The sequence below is a fragment of the Salmo salar genome, chromosome ssa11, assembly GCF_905237065.1.
Source record: "Salmo salar chromosome ssa11, Ssal_v3.1, whole genome shotgun sequence".
In the NCBI taxonomy this organism is placed as follows: domain Eukaryota; kingdom Metazoa; phylum Chordata; class Actinopteri; order Salmoniformes; family Salmonidae; genus Salmo; species Salmo salar.
The window spans coordinates 71,021,838-71,028,064 of record NC_059452.1 but is presented as its reverse complement, the minus strand read 5'-3'; the positions used below and the strand labels follow the sequence as shown (position 1 = coordinate 71,028,064).

Below are 6,227 nucleotides of genomic sequence, written 5' to 3'. Positions count from 1 at the left end.
TCCCGGGCAGAGTCTTGCAAGCAACCACACGTGTGAGCATTAGTTCATGATTTAGTGACATCCCCCCCTTACATGCTGTCCCACAGCTTCACCAGAATATCACGAGCAAACCGATTACAAAACAGAGATGAGAGCTCTCCATGCGGAATGGGCCCCATATATAAATATCAAATGTTTTTTTCTCTCCCCTACCCCAATCCAATTATTATTTATATCAATAATACAGCAGAAAAATGGTTTAATCGTTTTTTATTGCGACACAAATTCTTACAGTTTTACAATCTCACTACCAGGGGGTGCTGCAGCACCTTCAGCACCCGTACTTCCCGAGGCTACGTGTCCAACCCATGTCTCTAGAAAAATGTAGGGGTTATTCAAATCTGCACTGAATGGACTAGACAAGTACAACGCTCCGCTGTCTGCCATGATGAAAGCCAAAAGTGCCCCATCATGTCCCACAGTTGTGTTTGAACAGGAGTGTAACTTTCCTGAAGGTGTTCCTTCTGGACACAGGACGCAGAGTTCTACTTGGCACAGGGACACTGAGGAGTGAACGCCAAACCAAACCCCTGGGTAGAGAGGCTCAGTGACTGTCGGGTATTATGTGTGCAGGTGGATCAATGTGTTACAATAGACTCTGTCCAGATACACTCCTACTGTGTCGGAGCGAGAGTAGAAGACATGCATGTCAGAATTCTTCCTATTATGACAGGCAGTATAATTGCCACCAGGGCACTTAAGAATCCAGGATGCGTCATAGTGGAGATGGTCATCATGCTCTCCTTTCCTTCTGATTCTTTCATATGTCACTCCTACATGAGCCCATCCTCTTCACTCTGTCACCCAGGAGCAGCATCCAGTCAGACTCTCTACACAGCATATTGTGAGTGCTCAAACATTTCTGGATGGTCAGGATATGGCTGCTCCTCTCCCAACAATGTAAATATTCTGTTCTCATACAGAAAGAGGAGTGTGCACGCTGTCACTGGGTCCAATCTGAGTCTGCAGGCATCTGATGGGGGAGACAATGCTATTATAAACATCATATGATCTTGCTAAGTGCATTGAATGGCATTTAATTGTTTTGTATTGTAGTATGTTAAATGTAATATGCATAGCAAAACAGTTATTTCTGTAGGATGGTGCTATATTGTGTTTCCGTTTTCAGGGACCTATTTTCACAGCAGACTCACAGTACCAGCCAAAAGTTTGGACACCTACTCATTCAAGGGTTTTTCTGTATTTTTACTATTTTCTACATTGTAGAATAACAGTGAAGACATTAAAACTATGAAATAACACATATGGAATCATGGAGCAAGCAGTGGTGTAAAGTACTTAAGTAAAATACTTTAAAGCACTACTTAAGTAGTTTTTGGGGGTATCTATACTTTACTATTTATATTTTTGACAACTTTTATTTTAACTTCACTAAATTCCAAAATAAAATAATGTACTTTTAACTCCATACATTTTCCCTGACACCCAAAAATACTTGTTACATTTTGAATGCTTAGCAGGACAGGAAAATTGTCCAATTCACGCACTTATCAAGAGAACATCACTGGTCATCCCTACTGCCTCTGACCTGGAGGACTCACCAAACACAAATGTTTTGTTTGTAAATTCTGTTGTAGTCTGGCTATCCATAAAGAAAAAAAACAAGAACATTGTGCTGTCTGGTTTGCTTAGAATAAAATGATTTGTACTTGTATTTTTACTTTTGATACTTAAGTATATTTTTGCAATTAAATGTACTTTTGGTGCTTAGACTTTAGACTTTTCCTCAAGTAGTATTTTACTGGGTGAATTTCACTTTTACTTGAGTCATTTTCTATTAAGGTATCTTTACTTTTACTCAAGTATGACAATTGGGTACTTGTTGCACCACTGGTAGTAACCAAAAAAGTGTTAAACAAATCAAAATATATTTTATATAAAGAGATTCATCAAAGTAGCCACCCTTTGCCTTGATGACAGCTTTGCACACTTTTGCATTCTCTCAACCAACTTCACCTGTAATGCTTTTCCAACAGTTTTGAAGGAGTTCCCACATATGCTGAGCACTTGTAGGCTTCTTTTCCTTCACCCTGCGATCCAACTAATCTCGAACCATCTCAATTGGGTTGAGGTCTGATGATTGTGGAGGCCAGGTCATCTGATGCAGCACTCAATCACTCTCCTTCTTGGTCAAATAGCCCTTACACAGCCTGGAGGTGTGTTTTGGGTCATTGTCCTGTTGAAAAACAAATGACAGTCCCACTCAGCGCAAAACAGATGGGATGGAGAATCACTGCAGAATGCTGTGGTAGCCATGTTGGTTAAGTGTGACTTGAATTCCAAATAAATCATTGACAGTGTCACTAGCAAAGCACCCTCACACCATCACACCTACTCCTTCATGCTTCACGGGGGGAACCACACATACAGAGATCGTCTGTTCACCAAATACACGGCGGTTGGAACCAAAAATCTCAAATTTGGCATCATCAGACCAAAGGGCAGATTTCCACTGGTCAAAAGTCCATTACTCGTGTTTCTTGACCCAAGCAAGTCTCTTCTTCTTATTGGTGTCCTGTAGTAGTGGTTTCTTTGCAGTGATTCAACTATGAAGGCCTGATTCACGCAGACTCCTCTGAACAGTTGATGTTGAGATGTGTCTGTTACTTGAACTCTGTGAATCATTTATTTGTGCTGCAATTTCATAGGCTGGTAACTCTAATGAACTCATCCTCTGCAGCAGAGGTAACTCTGGGTCTTCCTTTCCTGTGACGGTCCTCATGAGAGCCAATTTCATCATAGTGCTTGATGGTTTTTGCACCTGCACTTGAAGAAACGTTCAACGTTCTTGAACTGTTCCGCATTGATTGACCTTCATGTCTTGAAGTAATGGACTGTCATTTCTCCTCGCTTATTTGAGCTGTTCTTGCCATTATATGGACTTGGTCTTTTACCAGATGGGGCTATCTTCTGTATATCAACCCTACCATGTCACAACACAACTGATTTGCTCAAACGCATTAAGAAGGAAAGAAAATCCACAAATTAACTTTCAACAAAACACACCTGTTAATTGAAATGCATTCCAGGTGACTACCTCATTAAGCTGGTTGAGAGAATGCCAAGAGTGTGCAAAGCTGCCATCAAGGCAAAGGGTGTCTACTTTGAAGAATCTCAAATATAAAATATAACACTTTTTTGGTTACTACATGATTTCATATGTTATTTCGTAGTTTTGATGTCCTCACTATTATTCTACAATGTAGAAAAAATTAAAAATAAAGAAAAACCCTGGAATGAGTAGGTGTGTCCAAAATTTTGACTGGTACTGTAGTTGTTTTAGAAAATAGCAATTTCTCAAGAAGGAATTTTGCCTAACTGGGAGGGGAAAACTGAAAAATGTCTGTTATTGGCACAGAGGTTTGGACCTTTATTTCTTATTGGTCTTTTAACTAATTTACCGTCTGGTGATTAGTTACACTATAAGGGCATTATCATAATCTTTACAATTTCACAACATTACTCCAACCTCATAGTGTAGAAATATACACTGCTCAAAAAAAAGGGAACACTTAAACAACACAATGTAACTCCAAGTCAATCACACTTCTGTGAAATAAAACTGTCCACTTAGAAAGCAACACTGATTGACAATAAATTTCACATGCTGTTGTGCAAATGGAATAGACAACAGGTGGAAATTATAGGCAATTAGCAAGACACCCCCAATAAAGGAGTGGTTCTGCAGGTGGGGACCACAGACCACTTCTCAGTTCCTATGCTTCCTGGCTGATGTTTTGGTCATTTTTGAATGCTGGCGGTACTTTCACTCTAGTGGTAGCATGAGACGGAGTGGCTCAGGTAGTGCAGCTCATCCAGGATGGCACATCAATGCGAGCTGTGGCAAGAAGGTTTGCTGTGTCTGTCAGCGTAGTGTCCAGAGCATGGAGGCGCTACCAGGAGACAGGCCAGTACATCAGGAGATGTGGAGGAGGCTGTAGGAGGGCAACAACCCAGCAGCAGGACCGCTACCTCCGCCTTTGTGCAAGGAGGAGCAGGAGAAGCACTGCCAGAGCCCTGCAAAATGATCTCCAGCAGGCCACAAATGTGCATGTGTCTGCTCAAACGGTCAGAAACAGACTCCATGAGGGTGGTATGAGGGCCCGACGTCCACAGGTGGGGGTTGTGCTTACAGCCCAACACCGTGCAGGACGTTTGGCATTTGCCAGAGAACACCAAGATTGGCAAATTCGCCACTGGCGCCCTGTGCTCTTCACAGATAAAAGCAGGTTCACACTGAGCACGTGACAGACGTGACAGAGTCTGGAGACGCTGTGGAGAACGTTCTGCTGCCTGCAACATCCTCCAGCATGACCGGTTTGGTGGTGGGTCAGTCATGGTGTGGGGTGGCATTTCTTTGGGGGGCCGCACAGCCCTCCATGTGCTCGCCAGAGGTAGCCTGACTGCCATTAGGTACCAAGATGAGATCCTCAGACCCCTTGTGAGACCATATGCTGGTGCGGTTGGCCCTGGGTTCCTCCTAATGCAAGACAATGCTAGACCTCATGTGGCTGGAGTGTGTCAGCAGTTCCTGCAAGAGGAAGGCATTGATGCTATGGACTGGCCCGCCCGTTCCCCAGACCTGAATCCAATTGAGCACATCTGGGACATCATGTCTCGCTCCATCCACCAACGCCATGTTGCACCACAGACTGTCCAGGAGTTGGCGGATGCTTTAGTCCAGGTCTGGGAGGAGATCCCTCAGGAGACCACCCGCCACCTCATCAGGAGCATGCCCAGGCATTGTAGGGAGGTCATACAGGCACGTGGAGGCCACACACACTACTGAGCCTCATTTTGACTTGTTTTAATGACATTACATCAGTTGGATCAACCTGTAGTGTGGTTTTCCACTTTAATTTTGAGTGTGACTCAAAATCCAGACCTCCCATGGGTTGATAAGTTGGATTTCCATTGATTATTTTTGTGTGATTTTGTTGTCAGCACATTCAACTATGTAAAGAAAAAAGTATTTAATAAGATTATTTCTGTCATTCAGAACTAGGATGTGTTGTTTAAGTGTTCCCTTAATTCTTTTTAGCAATATGCGAGTAAATCACATTTTTGACTGCACTGGGCCTTTAAGAAGTACCATCAAATTGTGTTTCCCCCTTTCTTTAAGTTAATCTCCCGAAAAGGATGTGGAAAAATGAATAGGCTTTTCCTTCTGCCCAGTCAAGCATGAACTTCTGCACAGAGACTGTTTTGCCAATGCCAGCGATTCCCTTTGTCAGTACAGTATTGATAGTTTTGTCTTGTCGAGGTAAGGGTTTGAACATAATTTTAATTAATACCTGTGTCGCTGGTTTCTTTGATGCTGTCTCACTTGATGTTGACCTCTCCACTTTCACTCTCTGTAATGTAGAGCTCTGTGTAAATCTTATTTAGAAGTGTTGGGTTTCCTTGCTCAGCTACTCTCTCAAACACACACTGAAACTTCTTCAGGGAAGATTGGAGTTTTAGTTGACAGATCACGGCCAAGTCATTTGAGTGACCAAACAATGCATAAAACATTAATCAAATCAAATATAATGTTATTTTTCACATGTGCCGAATACAACAGGTGCAGACCTTACAGTGAAATGCTTACTTACAACCCTTAACCAACAATGCAGTTTTTTTTCAGCTCATCCCTCACAAAAGTTACATCATCCTCACGTGACTGAAACAGTTCAAAGGAATTACAAATTAAAAGGCTGTTTTAATTGCACTTTTAAAATCTGTAAAATTGTAAAAATGTTTAAAACATGTTTAATTGCGTAGCTCACCCTGAATATTGAGGACAGGTCCACTGGACAATTCTGAGCAGACTGAACACCGGGAATATCAGACTCTGGTCTCTTCTGATGTTCTCTCTGAACTCAGTGTAAGAACAAGAAATAAATAACATAGTTGCAAGCAGCAACTGGGGTTCACAGGATGACAGAAAGGACACAAGATCAGTTGCATAACAAAGCAAGCACTCTATCATGTAAAAACTATCTTCCTGCTTTCAGTGAAAGCATTACCATGTTTATCTCTCAATACAACAAGGATGATGCAAGTTATGTTTGGTCTAGTGCTTTGAATACAGCAGGTAATAATTCTTAAAGTAATTACTTAATGTATTGAGTTTATATACCAATTCTGGGGTTAATTTGACTAATGGTTTATGTTAAGATTTGTGA

General features: G+C 41.8%; 1 long non-coding RNA gene across 1 annotated transcript; it reads right to left on the bottom strand.

Moving 5' to 3' along the window:
• Nucleotides 1–234: 234 nt before the first annotated feature.
• Nucleotides 235–5,976, bottom strand: LOC106563111 (uncharacterized). The gene is made up of 4 exons (XR_001319183.2): nucleotides 5,829–5,976; nucleotides 5,655–5,722; nucleotides 5,355–5,414; nucleotides 235–1,012 (listed from the first exon to the last, which is right to left on the bottom strand). It is a non-coding gene; the product is annotated as an uncharacterized lncRNA (long non-coding RNA).
• Nucleotides 5,977–6,227: the final 251 nt, after the last annotated feature.